This window comes from Dermacentor albipictus, chromosome 5 (genome assembly GCF_038994185.2).
Source record: "Dermacentor albipictus isolate Rhodes 1998 colony chromosome 5, USDA_Dalb.pri_finalv2, whole genome shotgun sequence".
NCBI lineage: Eukaryota > Metazoa > Arthropoda > Arachnida > Ixodida > Ixodidae > Dermacentor > Dermacentor albipictus.
This window is the reverse complement of record NC_091825.1, coordinates 115,034,170-115,049,216: the sequence shown is the minus strand read 5'-3', so window position 1 is coordinate 115,049,216 and position 15,047 is coordinate 115,034,170. Positions and strand designations below refer to the sequence as shown.

At 50.1% G+C, this 15,047-nt stretch overlaps 1 protein-coding gene and 1 non-coding gene across 6 annotated transcripts in view; one reads left to right on the top strand and one right to left on the bottom strand.

The window, feature by feature from the left end:
* LOC135920537 (solute carrier organic anion transporter family member 74D-like) overlaps positions 1–15,047 on the bottom strand; it is a 225,658-nt gene that overhangs the window by 94,086 nt on the left and 116,525 nt on the right. The gene's annotated exons all lie outside the window — the stretch shown is intronic.
* On the top strand, positions 6,698–6,772 carry TRNAS-GGA (transfer RNA serine (anticodon GGA)). Its single transcript has one exon. It is a non-coding gene; the product is annotated as a tRNA-Ser (tRNA).

The following is a 15,047-nucleotide window of genomic DNA, read 5'->3' as shown; positions in this document are numbered from 1 at the left end:
CCCGAATCCGAGCTAGGCCCGAGGGACAAAAGAACAGTTGAGGAGAGCCTGCCAGTTGACCAGCTCAATGAGAGCGTAGCACTAGAGTGTCAGAGTTCTAGCGTGCAGGAAGAGCAAGCAGACGCGCTCACAAGCGAGACAGGGTCGTTGTTATCACCGGCCTCAAAGAACTTTGATCAACTCTTACGCGTGGATAGAGAGTCACTGGCAGCTGAGCAAAAGAATGATGAGAGCTTAGCTAAATTACGTGACACAGCTAAAGAAGGCATTGCTAGGCGCAACGTAACGATACATGAGAAAGGAGGATTGTTGTATCGGCATTACAGAGATCGAAAGGGTAGGATTTTAGATCAGTTAGTCATACCTGCTAAGTATAGGGAGGACCTTTTGAGTCTTTGTCATGGAAATGGGTGGTCCGGCCACCTAGGCATAAACAAATCAAAGGAAAGATTGCTTATGGAATACTACTGGCCTGGCTGTTTCAAAGATGTAGAAAACTTTGTAAGATCATGCGACGCCTGCCAGCGTTCTGGTAAACCAGGAGAGACTTGGAAAGCTCCACTGAAGGTAGTGCCCTTAATAACAGAGCCTTTCAGACGGCTTGTAATAGACACGGTAGGGCCTCTTCCAAAAACAAAATCAGGCTACAGGTACTTGTTTACCATGCTGTGTCCGGCTACCAAGTTTCCAGAAGCAATCCCTTTGAAAGAGCTCAGCTCCACTGAAGTAGTAGACGCGCTTTTGACAGTGTTTGCACGAGTTGGGTTTCCAGCCGAAATTCAGGCAGATCAAGGGTCAGTATTCACGAGCGCACTGACTTCCACATTCTTGCAAAAGTGCGGGGTAAAGTTATTACACAGTTCTGTCTATCACCCTCAGTCAAACAGTGTAGAGAGGTGGCATTCGGTGCTTAAGCGAGTTTTGCGTGCGCTCTGTTACGAGCACAAGCAGGACTGGGAGAACTGTCTGCCGGCAACTTTGTTTGCTTTGCGAACGGTTCCACATGAAGCGACAGGGTTCTCACCAGCAGAACTAGTGTATGGGAGGACACTCCGTTCTCCACTGAGAATGTTAAGAGAGATGTGGGAGGAAAGAGGGGAGAGTCCAACCGTGGTTGAATACGTGCTGAATTTACTAGAACGGCTAAGCGCAACCCGAGAACTAGTCGGAAAGAACATGGAAATAGCTCAAAGGAACGCCAAATTCTATTACGACAAGAATGCGAGGCTTCGTACGTTTAAAGTCGACTTAACGATGAAAGCGGAAAAGTGTAGGTTTGGTTGTTCGCAGGTTACCTATCTGGGCCATGTTGTCGGTCAGGACATGAGACGGCCGGCTGAGCTGAAAATAGCTACGATTGGAGAATTTTCTCAGCCGCGCCCGAAAACGGACCTTCGTTCATTTCTGGGACTTGTGGGATACTATCAATGGTACATTCCGAATTACTCGCAATTGGCAAGTCCATTAACAGACGCCCTCCGAAAGGGAGCACCGAGTAACGTACACTGGGATAAGGACAAAGAGAACGCTTTCCAACGTTTGAAGACGCTATTGGTTTCTCGCCCTGTGCTTCGCGCGCCAGACTACACAAAGGAATTCATAGTTCAATGCGACGCAAGCGATAGAGGTATGGGCGTGGTACTTAGTCAAGTCGGCGACGATAACGAGGAGCATCCTATCCTCTACGCCAGCCGTAAACTAAATGTAAGAGAGGAGGCCTACAGCGCTTCAGAGAAGGAATGCGCTTGTTTGGTTTGGGCCGCCCAAAAGTTGTCGTGTTACTTGTACGGAGCGAAGTTCATCTTCGAGACCGACCACTGTCCTCTGACGTGGCTCAATCAAATGTCACACAAAAACGGCCGCTTGCTCCGATGGAGCCTCACTCTCCAAGAGTACAACTTCTCCGTTAGATATAAGAAGGGAAAGTTGCATAGCAATGCGGATGGTTTGAGCAGGCTAATTTGAATTCTGCGTTTGGGGGTCCCGCCTAAATTTTAGGGTTACTAGTGTTAATTTTATTAAGCGAAGAAGATCCCCTCTCGTTTAGCAGGATTCCCTCCATGATTGCTGAATTTGTCAGCAGGAATTTGCTTCAGAAATTGGCATAGTGAAATGCAGCATTTTTTTTGTTTCTGCACTTATGTTGTTGTTGTTTTTTTTGAAGCCTAGCGAGTCTAAAGTGAGAGCCAATGCACGTCATCTCGGCGCAGAGCCGTGTTGTGGGGTTCATTTTGCAGTTGCCTGTCCTTGTTGGATGTTTTGGGGCGGTGACATCAATGCACAGGTGGTCGCTGCGAGCCAAGACATCAATCCCCCCCTGACCAGCAGCCATTCTCTTCCTGCCTAGCGGTTGTCAGCGCTAGACAGTCGAGACTTTTGGGGCCATGGAGGCGCTGTAAAGAACGGCGGGTTGCACGACAAGATTGTCACCTTGCCACCCGATTACGACAAGGGGTGCAAGACGCGCACCTCCCGCTCCCCGCCGCTGCAGCTGCAAGGCGAACAAAGAAGCGGCCTCTGCACTGGAATCCGCCGCCTTCCTCCAGCCCGCTTCGACATGGTGACGAGACGAATTCGGTGTGGGGACAATGATTCCAGAGTTCGCCAACGCGGGGCTGATTTGACACGCCTGGAGAAGCTACCGCGGGAAGACTTATTTTTGTGCTTCTCAAGGTTTGGAGTGGCTCGGAACAATGAGCGACGCGCGATCGACAACGTCGATTGTCCGGAACGGCACCACCTTCAACGCCGTCGCTTCGGCTTCGGAATGTGTGTGCCTTTGTGTCTGTAAACTGGTCTTCAGAGCAGCTGCGAGTTGGTGATGTGTAAACGAACAGCCGCCGCGTCGTGGACGGGCGGATCGAGTGTATAAAAACTGTGGTTGTGCGATTGTTGGACGCGCTTCTCTTGAACAGTCATGTTAGACTGAGTCACTTCTCTCATGCAGTCCTGTTGGACTAATACTCTTTTTCTCAAGCAGTCATGTTAGACTGAGTTAATTTCTGTAAATAAACCTCTTTTTCCTCGTTCTCGATGAGAAGCAGTTCTTCACTTCATCAACGATCTCAGCGTAAATAAGTTGGACGACGGCATGGGCCAGCTACCTTCGAATTCATGCCGTACTCCAATCTTGGCAAAGGACCACGGACGAAGGGATTGAGCCCCCAATCCTGACAAGGCTATTAGTTTTTGTATTAGAATTTTTGCTAGGGCGTTGAAGTGCGGGAGGGCGACGGAGGAGCGAGTAACTATAGGCGCCGTTCCGGATCTCATTCGTGAATGCAGTATGCGACGGCAACGGAACCTTTTCAGCCTTCTTTGACGCTCGTATCTTTCTTTTATTTTTTTTTAAATTTTATTATTATTATTATTTTTTTTTTTTTGCTGCATATCCAGTCCGTCGTCGTATTCCCCGCGCCCGTAGTGCATGCACACTGCACCTCACTACCTACGTGCAGTGCGGCGAAGGCTACCCGCCGCGCCGGCTCGGCCAGTGGCCAGGACGTTCTACTCGGCAGCAGATGGACTGTTCTGTTGTTCTACCGATTTGCCCATTTTTGTAGCAAATCTGCCCATAATATGACTGCATATCGGCCACTATAAAAAATTTGTCTATACACATTCAATAGAGAAATGTCGATCAAAGCGTAAAGTCATGACCTCAGACTTTCCATGTCATTAGATATAGGTCCTTAATTACCGACTGTCAAGACATTGTATAGACAATAGTCGAAAAAGAAAGCGTAAGACCATAAGTTATTGGACTACCCATAGACTAGTCGGCATAATATGCGTATAGACGATCATTGACGTTATAGAGAGCTGTCTAAAGGCTTTCCATGCACCGTCAATAGACATTTTGGTAATGTTGATATCGTTACTGATTGATTGACTGACACAAGCCTCAGTTCTTTCTGGCCGCACTGCGCGAAGTCGCTGAGACGGGGTACAGGACGGCATCGGGACCTAGCGAGGTGTGCTTTCCTAATCTTGTCTCTCTCAATAAATTCTACCCACACTGTTATGCAGATCGTTGCCCTGGCTGTGGCAGCTCGCCCACAATCTTCCACGCCCCGATTGAGTGCACTGCAAACCTCTTTCCTCCCTTGCCAACTCTCCTTTACCCCCTACGCAACAAAGAGCTGTGGGACGATGCCCTCTGCGACGGACCTCCCGAGGTCCTCCAAACTGTGATACAACGGGCTCGAAACATCGCCGGAATCATCTTAGGGACCCTGGACTGAGGGTTCCTCCCACACTGCTCTCGCCGTTCAAATATTATTAATATAGATGTTTTACTCTCTCTCTCTCTCTCTCTCTCACCCAAACAACTAATATTCGTACAAGACACCGAGCAGCATTCTCGAACTGACGTGGCTCGTTGAATTTCAGATGCGGCGCTGTAATCTACTCGGTGGTAAAGTCCCCAATTACTCCTGCAAACGCCTCCCTAAAGACTCCCTACTCGATGGACTCAGAAAATAGTTACGAGCTTACGGGTTACGAGCTATATTACGGGTTAGGAGATCAGCAACGGATCCTCGAAGCCACTCCTTTCCCCTTTTCCCTCGCAGTGCCGGCCCAACAGGTGGCGTCTGAGACTCACTGCACTGGCCTTGAATGTTTACAAAGTTCCTGGTAGTTTATAATCGACGCACACTTGTTCGGCTGCTCTGTCGCAGCTCAATATTCTACGGACCATAGTGGTTCTGCCTACACACCGGGAGCACTAAAAAAGGGCTGTGGCTTAGCTAAGGTTAAGCCCAGGATGCGAAGCATACTAGCCTTTATTTTAACGCGACAGCGTTAAGGAGCTCGTGTCGCAGAAAAGCCGGTGTCGTCGGCGTCAGCTCAGGCGTGCGGCGCTTGCTCAGGCGCACATTTCGTTGTCGCGCCGAACGCTGCGTTGCTCGACGCTCACCGCGTCCGATGCGGGGCGCGTAGTCGCTGCGCCGTAGCAAAGCCACCTAGAAACAGTCTCTGCAGCACGCCGCAACCTTCGCTTCTCATTCCAACGAGCAGCTCTGTCTCCAGGAGGCATCTCACCTCGTGAGTGTCTAGCAGAGGCAAGCGCAGCTGCTTATCTACCGCCGCGACGCCGCGAGCGACGGCGCGAGTTGGAGCCCCGTTTCTCCTCTGTCGTGACGTCACGGTGTCACGTGGTCAGCCTTGAAGGCGAGCCCCGTTTCTCCTCTGTCGTGACGTCACGGTGTCACGTGGTATTGAAGGCGACACCGCCGCGCCTGAGGAGCTGGGTTGAGCTCTAGTAATATGCTTCGCATAAAACCAACCGGGCACTGCGACACCTTGACCACGCGTTGAGCCGGTTCGTTTGGATTCGATGGCGGCACTCAGTGCTTCCTCCCAAGTTATTTCAAGTCTCCACGGTGCACGGCGGCACGCAGCCGAGAACGAGGAAGGCACGAGCGGACGGCAAGCGCGCGGTGAAAGTAATCAAAACACCGCGAGCGCGGAAGACGCCATAGCTAGAGATCCGGTGGGGAAGGAAGGAGGGAGGGAGGGAGGGTGTCAGCACCAACACACACACGCACGCACACACGCATTCAAAACGCGTACGCAAGCGCACGACGTGCGGGGCAGGACTATATTGACACGGAAAAGCTGTGAGCTACGGCGTGTGAAAAAAAAAAAAAGGCATAAAGGGGGATGCCATGCCGCTGATGTTGTTTTTTCCGTGCCTAGCGAAAACAGTGGAGGTGAGGGTGCATTGACCTGCTCATTCGATTACACACGTGAGCCCACGGCTAAGGGTCTCCGACGTGAATAGGCACCACTAAGGACTGGAAGAAAGCCGTCAGGGACGGGTGAAACACTAGCGACAAGTCAAATATATATGTATATATATACACACATACACGTTTAAGCGAAAAACGCGAAGACGTAGGAGGGGAGTGAAGACGTCGCAACGAAAAGCGAATGAAAGCGAAGAAGGGCCAAAGCAACGAAGACAGAGAGAGAGTGAGAGAAAGAGAGTGAACTGGAATGAAAGTGGCGACGCGCGCAACTTGCACATCCGCTCTGAGCGTGGGCGAGAAGTCTGCTCTGGGGGGGGCGGCGGGGAGGTGGGGGGGGGGGGGGCGCTGGTGAGCTGAGGTGGGCAGCGAGCCAAGGAAGTGTCGCCGGCAGCGCGTGCACTGTGTTTTCTTTGCTTTCGCCCTCAGCGCGTCTTCCGCGATGCAAATCGCTTCGAAGAAAAGGCGCCCCGCGCACGTCTTACCGTGGGAGGACGGGTGGACGCAGGACCGACCGACGCCCACGTCGTGTCCAGTTGTCTAAAAGCGCGAAACAGAAAGAAGGCGGACAGGCGCGGGCGCGTTACGTACGGGTTCGCAAGTTTGCGCTGACAGCCGGCATACGCCCATGTATGCAGGACGTCCCACAGCAATCACGCAACAAGCTATAAAAAAAAAAACGATGCCTTCTATGCGGATGAAGCCAATTGCGTGTTGTTAGGAGCAACCTCAGGAAGCGTCTCGCATTGTTTCCGTTCTTCGTTTCAACTTAGTTTGTAACGATTCGTTAACTAACATCTTTTAACTATTATATTTACGGAAGATATATCGCGTTAGAGCACCTTCGGAAACACACATTTGTATTGACGTAGTAGTTCTGCGGAAACCCGCAAGGTGGAGTCATGTTCTCGACAAATTCGACTTCGCCCTGCCATCTGCTAGCCGCCTGGTTAGCTCAGATGGTAGAGCGGCTGCCCCGGAAAGGCGGTGGTCCCGGGTTCGAGTCCCGGACCAGGACGAATTTTTCTTCAACTCTGAGGCTTTTCTTTCGAGGAACCCGTACGGGTTTCCTTTGTAGCAATTGCTACGAACGGGTGGATGTCTGATTTTTCCCTTTATTCACACATTTGTATTGCTTGTGGTGTATATCATGGTGTCCCACGACATCTGGGAACACCCTGTATAATCGAAACAGAAGCTCTTTACCAGACTCCGTCTCACACACACACAGTGTAATGAGCCACTCCGTAACAAGCCATTTTGTAACGGCTACGTCTTCCAGAGAAGGAAGGAAGGTGCACTCGCCCGTATAGTGCTCTACTAATTCTTCCGCGAAGATTCCGTTGTAGCAGGCGTCCTGGCGAGAGCGAGCAGAGGCGCGCGCGACGGAGAAGCCGTTCTTTTAAGCCGAAACCACGCGTACGCTTGCGGACAAGCTCGCGAGGAATGGCGGTTTGCATAGAGTTTCTCACTATAACACCTAGAGGGAAATCTGGCGCCACCGTCTATGGGAGTTTCTTAAGGGGGCACCGTGCCGTCATGGGAATGACGGTATATGTGTCTGCGAGGCTCACGCTGGCTGGTATTGTAAGAGGCTTCGTCTAAAACGTGGATATGGCTGAGCAAATAACGCGTTCTCAAAGTAAAATCTTCATAAAATGTTTCCATTCACGCATATTACATCTTTACTCACCCACAATGCACGACCAAGCGAAGAAAAGCAAGAACAGACGACAAACTGTTTCAAAGCGAGCGCGAACCTTGTCGTCTGTCCTCCAACTTTAACGGCCAGCTGATACTTCTTACGTAACATGTGGTCGTACACACAATAACAAGTACTCATAGTTAAACAAAACATGTTTTTGCGTAATAATAAAGCCAAAACAGCTTTTCACATGCTGTTTTAGTAGAAAATGAATAATTGTGACAGACGGAACGGTGCTTGCCAAGCGCATCTTCAAGGTGTCCTGTCTCTCCGAGAACGATGCTAATCCGAAGTCACAATATACCGGCATTCCCATGCATACCACAGCGCAGCAGCACCAGATTTCCCTCTGGGTAATGTAGTGAGAAACTCTATGGCGGTTTGCATCCACAAAGACGCGCGACGGCTCACGCTCACTGGATTCACTCGCAGACGCCCTGGCAGACGCCGCTTCGTACTTTTGTTATTGACAGCGCTCCAAAATGCTTCGATATCTATAACCGCAACTGTTATATTTTTTATAGCTATTAGGTTGACACTACTCGTGTCCGCCATTCGCGGCAACTGCGCCGAGCTTGTGAGACGGAGCATCGTTGGCGAGTCCACTTCACCGCATTGCGCATCTGCCCAGCAATCGGCGGCACCACTCAATAGTTCAAATGAAGGCGAAATGCGGACAATGTTGTCATGTTGTCACGTGTAGTTATTTAGAGGCAAAATGCCCCCTTATTTCTTTGTTCTACGGTAAAATCACGTTTCCTTCGCACCACGAGCGAATACAGTCACAATGAGTTTCCAAAGCATCGAAAAAGCTTCGATGTTATTGGGCTCATTCACACCGGCGACTGACAGTGGTCGCGCGACCAAGTTGGTCGCAAAGCGACCAGTCGCAAATGCTCGCAAACGGTCGCTTTTCTCGAAAAGCGGCCATTTTGGGCCAGTCGCGCGACCGTGGTCGCAAAACTGATAAACCAATCAGCGGCGCACCGGAAGTGATCTTTCATATGTCTACATCCGGCCTCCTCCCGCGTAGCGGCAAGTTCCGCGTAGATTCCGAGAATTCTCGCTGAGAACGATATTATCCGGGATTGCGACTTGCAGGTCACGCCCAGCCGGGCTTGCCGGTGTGAACATGAGTCGCTTTCGGTCGCTTTTTGATCGCAAGTCGCAAATGGCCGTGCGACCTCAAGTCGCCGGTGTGAACGAGCCCATACTTTCTTCCTGAAGATGATGATGTGTGGCGTTTAATCGCGCAAGGAACAGCTATAGCCAAAGAGCGCCACGACATATGGTAACGGATTTTCTATTTTGTGTGAAATGAATTGAATGACAAGTGGAAGATGTACCATGGCTGTATAAGAGCCTAAAAAGAATCCGCCATAAATTGCGTGAAATATATAAGTATTAAAATAATGAGAATGGGTTATGATATGTACTATGAGAATAAAAGTTCCTTTAGGAAGGCATGATGTAACAAAAACTATACAATAGCACTAGTTCCTCAAGAGTCCCTGAACCTTCTTCCTAGAGAAACGTCACTCTGTAGAGTACCTGCAGTTATAATCAACTCCCTCAAAGGTGACCTAAAAGTAAGTCGAGGCGCATTCAACCGGCGAACACCTGACAAACACTATAAAGCCCCGCACACGCTCCTGTACGGGGGCAGTCCGAAGCAATTGCGTAGAAACCTAGTACAGTGCCTAGATGAAACGTTCTGCTAAACCTCGGGCGTTAAGCGTTTTTGTCAGCCTTACATTACTTCAGACACTATGAAGGAGAAATATCTCTCAATCTTCGAGGTTTTGAGTATATATATATATATATATATATATATATATATATATATATATATATATATATATATATATATATATATATATATATATATATATATATACACACAAACAGGCGCGCGGGAAGGGGGGGGGGGGGGCGGGAAGGGCATGTCCTTGCCACACGCTGACGGCACAAGAACGTTTGAAGTTCCGGTAATCGTCGCCTTTTATTCCAGCAGGTCAGCCCTTTCACAAATGATCTTCCAGCCAACATTGCTCAATCGTCTTCCAACATTTAGTTTCGCCAGCAGTGCGATCACTACAATGCTCTTTCTATAACAAGCTATAGATACCGGGTGGTAATCCATGATATGCAAAGCGTGACAGCAGACAAAGGATGAAAAGGCACCACGGAGGCTCCGTCGTGCCTTTGCGACCTTTGTCTGCTGTTGCGCTGTGCACGTTATAGTTATACAAGCCGCCCACGTGAGCCCGAGGGAATGCTCTTTGGAACAGTCCTGGCAGGCAGCTTTCACTAGGGGGGAAAACTGGCTCAGACCGAAGGACGCTAGCAATCCGAAACTATACAAAACTGGGTCAGCGTGACGCTTCATGCATGCAAGGATTGACTTAAATTCACGTGACTATACTCACAAAGGCAACCGTTATTGCTAATATTGGCGATCAGCAGCACACACATAAAAAGAAACAAAGCATTTTCGACGTCACACACACACAAAAAAATCCACGTTTTACATTGCCAAAAAATATATGTCTCCCTCGTTCCCCCGCGGGCCGCTATCTTTGCTCACAATATGATAATTTTAACGCGCTTACGCGATAGTGAATGTGAACTACACGAGCTTACGCTCGTTCGTTGCACGTTGTGTCATTGCAAGAGCGCCTACGAAATCTAAACATTACGCGGGTAGCAAAAATTGACAACTTCGCCAAGCTTAGTAGACCGCTTTGCAGAAACGCTAGCTCTGCAACCTATTTATTTATTTACTTATTTACTCAGTTAGTTAGTTGTTTTTAGTTAGCTAGCTAGATAGGCAAGCACGCGAGCGCGTGTATGTATGTATGTATGTATGTATGTATGTATGTATGTATGTATGTATGTATGTATGTATGTATGTATGTGTGTGTATGTATGTATGTATGTATGTATGTATGTATGTATGTATGTATGTATGTATGTATGTATGTATGTATGTATGTATGTATGTATGTATGTACGTGTGTTGTGTGTGTGTGTGTTTGAGAGAGAGGGAGAGGGAGAAAGCGTGCTTGTCCATCACACGGTGTCTCGGAGAAAACACTCGGCCTTAATCTGCACATCGGCCGCAGCCGGAAGTACAAGCTGGGATATTGAGATCAACGGCCATCACAACGCCGGATGCAGCAGTGTGACGAACGCAGCACCGTTAATAGGCGCTAATAGGCGATACGGGCGATGCATTGCAACGCCTGCCGCAAACGCTGCCAGGATTCCCGCTGTTGTGCCATCACCACAAGCCCGGATTCCGAATCTGCAAGATGCAGAATCTATCCTGCGAGCGCCCTAATTCTCCCTTCACAAGTCAAGATGCTGAGCCGTCAGGCAGCGGGGTCCTGCGGGAGAAGCCTCGGCGAGCCGCATGTTTGGACGTGTCAGCGTGTGCCAGACAGCCCGGCGCCGCACCTCCCTTTGCCTGGAGGTCTCCGCGCGCGCGCGAACTTTGAACCGGGTGGCCAGCGCGGTCGCTGGTTGGACTCCTCGGACGACCGTCGTGTGCTGACTTTGTATTGGGCCGTTTGAGTGACAATGGTTCTCGGGGATTATAAAGCGGCGAGGAGGCCGCCTCGAAAAAAGGGATCCGCCGACCCACCGGGAGAGAGTGTCGCTCCCGACTGGGGTGAGATGTGTCACGCGTTTTCGCCGGACGCCGTCGTGCGGGAACAGTCGCGTTTGTGTGAGCTCTCGGCCCCAGTGCCGATCCGATCTTGTCCTGTACAATGACCTGTATATAATGTATAAAATCCCTTTCGTTATTCTCATCGACGCCTGGCTCGGAGTCTTCGCTACCAACGCTCTGTCACGAAACGGGTGACGAGCGCTACGGGACAACAAAGTCGTAATACTGGTGGCACCGGTTGGGTGTCGTAACACTGGTGGCAGCGGTGGGATTGACCGGCATCAGCTACCTCGGCGCGGTGAGTGCCTGAAGTTTACCTCAAACACCAGACTTTCTTTGACACAGGTTATAGTAGCTTAAGGAAGGATTTGGTGTTGCATTGTGATAACCTTGTGTGTTTCAAGCCTAGTAAGAGTGTTTTGAAAACCAGGGGATGCTGAGCGGGTAAACAGGGCAGTGTGTGATATACTTGCATATGTCTTACTAGTAGTGTTATAGTAGCGTACGGCAGGTATATTCAAAAAGGGTAAACAGCAAGAGGACAGTGTGAACGATGGAGAAGTACAAGGTGAAGGAACTTCTCGAAATTTGTGAGGAGTTGGGCATTGAGTTGGGCTCAACCAAAAGAAAGAATGCGATCCTTGAGGTCATGAGGACTGGGGACGTAACGGCTGAGGAAGCCGCAGAGGCCTTGGCGGGTATCAATGAACGTCGGGAAAGGGAGGAAAGGAGAGAACAGGAACGGCGCGAAGAGGAAAAGGAGGAAAGGAGAGAGATTCGTGAGCACGAGCTTAAAATGAAAGAGTTGGAGACCCGAAATAGCTCGCCAGCGCCTAGTCTCACTTCTAATGTTCCAAGAATACGCGATCAACTTCCACCCTTTGTCGTCGGAGAGGATATGGCCAAATACCTCGTGAAATTTGAGCACGTGTGTGAACGGAATAGCATTGAGCGATCCCTTTGGGCACAGAATCTGTTAGCCTTGCTTCCTGGGGAGGCATCAGACGTAATAACTTGCTTATCGAAAGAGGCGTTTGAGAGCTACAGTGATGTGAAGGAAGCGCTACTGCGGAAGTACAAATTGTCGCCCGAAGCTTTCCGGCAGAGGTTCCGGTATGCAAAAAAGGGTAAGGAGTCGAATGTTGACTTCGCGTTTCGTCTAAAAGCCGACCTGGTGGAATGGCTGAAGGGCGAAGAGGTTTTCGACGACCGCGACAAAATTGTCGAATGCATCGCGTTGGAGCAGTTCTACCGTTGCATTGATGAGGATGTCAGGCTCTGGCTGCAAGATAGGCTAAAGGAGGTTAAGCTAAACAAGGCAGCAGAGTTAGCGGAAGAGTATTACACCCGCCGCAGCTTGCACAGCAAGGCAGTGCGCATAGAAAAAGCAGATAGAAGAGATGGGTTTTACGGGAAGCCCGACGAACGGAAGGAAATCACGCGTCGCGAGTTTCGGGAAGACGAGTCCCTTCCCAAAGAAACTGTAAGGGATGGACAGAATGCATCTCAGAATGATGACGATGGTCCGAAACAGCGAAACGAAATGACGCGTTCTTTTGAAAAACGGAAACCGTTAACCTGCTACAATTGCAAAAAGCAAGGGCACATCGCTGCAAGCTGCCCAGAGAGAATTGCTTTTGCAACGATACAGGAAACTCACAAGAACATACGTCTATTGGAGCCCTATGCGCAGGAAATTAAGGTAAACGGCAAGAAGTGCCGAGCACTGCGGGACTCTGCAGCAACTATGGACGTTGTTCACCCGTCTTTCGTCTCCTCGAGTGATTTTACGGGAGAGTGCGTTAGGATACGGCAAGTGGCCGAGAAGGAGAGTGTCTGTTTACCGATCGCAACGGTTACCATTGAAGGAGAGTTTGGGAAACTTAACACAGAAGCCGCGGTGTCAGCCGCCCTCCCGGAGCAATTTTCCTACCTCTTCTCAAATAGCTAGGAGCAGGCTGCAGTTGAAAGAGAAAGTCTGATTCGCGAGCAACAGGAAGACTGTTCATTAGCCGATCTGAGGAAGAGCGTCAAACGGGGAGTGAAAAAAAAGAGGGTTTCATTTGGCAAGGAATCTGGCTTATTGTACCGCCGCTACACGGATAAGCAGGGTCGCAAATATAAGCAGCTTCGGATTCCGCGAAAATATCGCCGGGAAAAATGAATGACCTCATTTGCTTCCTCAGAAGTATGTTTTCGGTCCAAAGCGATTTCAAGGGGACCATTCTATTTGTCATTATTATTGCTGATTAATAATTGTTTCTATTTTGTTGTGTTGTTGATTTGAAAACTCATTGTTTGAGCCTTGTGTGCTAGATCGTACACCTGCCTCTTGTTGCAGCGGGAGCAAAAAGAGGGATAGCAATTTAGTTAGGTTGATTTGAATTATGGCCTTGTCTGGTGTTTGACGGGAGACAGAGGGCACTTGTTCGTGTTGGGTGCTGCCTTTTGCCGGTCGGTTTTGCAAGCTGCAGAACGACCAACCGGGACCAGTGGCGAGAAGCAAGGTCTTAGGAACGACCCGAGCGGAGCTGGTCGAGGTACCTTGGCGACAACGTGGTGAGCAGAGCTCCTGTCCTGGCGAGTCGGACCTGGGCACGTGAAGTTACCTGGCGTCCCGACACTGGACGTGAACTTGGACGAGCCTGACGAACGTACGCGCCTGGCATCCGAGCCACGTGGAGGCAGCTCGTCTTCCCGGCGCCTTATCTGAGGGCGGGGATGCTGTTGTGCCATCACCACAAGCCCGGATTCCGAATCTGCAAGATGCAGAATCTATCCTGCGAGCGCCCTAATTCTCCCTTCACAAGTCAAGATGCTGAGCCGTCAGGCAGCGGGGTCCTGCAGGAGAAGCCTCGGCGAGCCGCATGTTTGGACGTGTGAGCGTGTGCCAGACAGCCCGGCGCCGCACCTCCCTTTGCCTGGAGGTCTCCGCGCGCGCGAACTTTGAACCGGGTGGCCAGCGCGGTCGCTGGTTGGACTCCTCGGACGACCGTCGTGTGCTGACTTTGTATTGGGCCGTTTGAGTGACAATGGTTCTCGGGGATTATAAAGCGGCGAGGAGGCCGCCTCGAAAAAAGGGATCCGCCGACCCACCGGGAGAGAGTGTCGCTCCCGACTGGGGTGAGATGTGTCACGCGTTTTCGCCGGACGCCGTCGTGCGGGAACAGTCGCGTTTGTGTGAGCTCTCGGCCCCAGTGCCGATCCGATCTTGTCCTGTACAATGACCTGTATATAATGTATAAAATCCCTTTCGTTATTCTCATCGACGCCTGGCTCGGAGTCTTCGCTACCAACGCTCTGTCACGAAACGGGTGACGAGCGCTACGGGACCACAAAGTCGTAATAGTGGTGCAGCGGTGAAAGTTCGTAACACCGCAAGCCGAACGCCACTTTCAACACTATTATCGACGCCTAGGACGCGTGTGAGGTAGTCGCCTACTTCCTTTTTCCTATCGAATAGAAAAAAGAAAAAACAGACTCTCATAGATGACGACTAATACCAGCCTTCTTTGTGATTATCAGGATGTAATCTCCGAGTCGCTCCATATGCGACTGTCACCAGCTGTAACGGAGACCCCCCCCCCCTATAGGCAAATACGGAAACTAAAACATATGGTAGTCGGCGGAAGTAGCACGAGTGGAGCCAGCTATACTCGTATGTCATGAACGAAGAATGACGAAAAAGACAAATGAATAAACAAAAGGAGCGTCTGTGCAACCCTTTCGTCTCTGCGGGCTCGCGGATACGAAACGAAACGATCAAGTGGAACGTCGTCGCTACAGCTCACAATAGAAAGAGCTGCATGTAGAGCTAGATGAGGGTGAGAGAAAAAAAAAACGAAAGTTTGGGCGCTGCAACAAAGAGCCGGGCATATACACATAAGGAAGCAGACAAAAGAAAGAAAGAAAGAAA